This window comes from Chlorella variabilis (assembly GCF_000147415.1).
Source record: "Chlorella variabilis unplaced genomic scaffold CHLNCscaffold_5, whole genome shotgun sequence".
Lineage (NCBI taxonomy): Eukaryota > Viridiplantae > Chlorophyta > Trebouxiophyceae > Chlorellales > Chlorellaceae > Chlorella > Chlorella variabilis.
The window spans coordinates 585296-587133 of NW_005435083.1; positions in this window are offsets into that span (position 1 = coordinate 585296).

The window sequence follows — 1838 nt, forward strand, 5'->3', positions numbered from 1 at the left end:
CTGCCCCCAGGCGCATACGCGCGGCCCACCTCCCCGCCCAGCCCCGGCTCTCCCCCCCCCCAAACACACACACACACACACACACCACCACCGCCACACACTCACAGGTGGTCATCGAGCATGTCGGCCATCAGCAGCAGCCGCTCAAAGCTGGCGCGGTCGGCATCCACAGCCACCGCCTGGCGGCGCGGCTGGCCGGCGGCGGTGGCGCCGCCCGCGCCCGCCTCCACCGCCTCTGCCGCCTCCTCCATGTCCACCGCACCCCAGCTACGTACCGCAGGGTCAGCATTGGTCACCTCGTACCGCCCCCTGCTGCCGCCCGCGCCCTGGCCCGGCGGCCCCGCAGGCTGCCGCCCCCCACCATCCTGCCCCTCCTGCCGCTCCGCCGCCTGCCGCCCGCCGCCCTGCCCCTGCCCCTGCGCTTCAGCGGCGACTGCCGCGGCTGCGCCGATGGCTTCCGGGGCAGCGGCACCCCCCTCCCATGCCGCCTCCATCGCCCCGAGCTGCTGCTCCGCATCCGCTTGCAGCGGCGCCTCATCCTCGTCTGCCGGAAAGATCCAGATGATGCGCCCTGAGGGTTGGCATGGGCGGGGCAAGAAAGATGTCCAGCCCAGGCAGCAGGACGGGGGGGCAGGTGGCAACCAGCGGCATGGGGAGCAGGGCAAGTGTGCGGCAGCAGCGGCGGATGGGAGGGGGGCAGCGCCGGGGCAGCAGGAGCGAAGCAGGGCATGCGGGGCACCTGGAGGGAACAGGAGCTCCGGGTTGCCGGGGCCGCCGCCATTCTCGCCGCCGGTCTCGCCACCAGTGTCGCCGCGCGCCGGGGGCCCGGCAGGAGGCGTGGCCTGCAGCGCCGCCGCCTGCTGCGCCACCGCCGCCTCTGCCATCCACGCATCAAACTCACACACGTGCGGCAGCAGATCGTCCTGCCGCTGCCGCTTCCCAGCGGGCTGCTGCTCAGCCGCCGCCGCCTGCTGCTGCTGCGGTGCTGGCGGGGGCGCCGCGGCGCCTGCTGTGGGCCCCTGCCCCTGCCCCGCATCAGCGGCGAAGAAGCCCTCAGCCCGGCGGCGTCAGCGGCGGGCAGCACCTGTGACAGCTGCTCCGCGCCGTCCCCGCCAACAGGCGCTGCCGCCTGCTGCTCCTGCTGCTGCTGCTGCTGCTGCTGCTGCTGCTGCTCCTGCTGCTGTTCCCCCAAGTCGATCACCGGGATCTGGTGCGGCACGTGCGGCTGCTTCAGCCGCTGCTGCCACGCCGGCTGCGCCGCCGCCGCCGCCGGCTGCACCAGGACGGGGACCTGGCGCGGCGGCTGCCCCCTGCCGCCCGCCGACACGAGGCGGGCCAGGCCCGCGCTGGAGGCGCTCCTGCCCAGCTGCGCAGACGCCTCCTTGACCGCCGCCCAGCTGCCGCCGACCCTGGCGGCGCTGGTCACCGCCGCCGCCGCAGCAGCAGCCGCCTCGCTCAGCTCCGCCTGCTTGGCCCTGCCCTGGCTCTGCACCGCAGGCAGCCGGGGGCAGGCGCCTCCAGCCCACTGGGTCCCACCGCGGCTGCCCACAGCATGCACGCCGTTGCGCGCCCCCTGCGGCACGCCCCCGGGCAGCCCAGCGTGCTGGCCCCCTGCCCGCCTGCGGGCCCCACCCACAGCGCACCCCTTCCCGTGCCTCCCGCCCCCCCGCCCCCGCTCACCAGCGCCCCCGCCAGCTTGCTGCCCCAGCCCTGCACCGCGCGCCTGACGGGGCTGGCCTCAGAGGCCTCCACTAGCACCGCCTCCACACACGCCATGGACAGGTGAGGCACCACGTCAGAGCTGGCAGGCACGGGGAGGGAGGGAGGGTGGGGTGCTT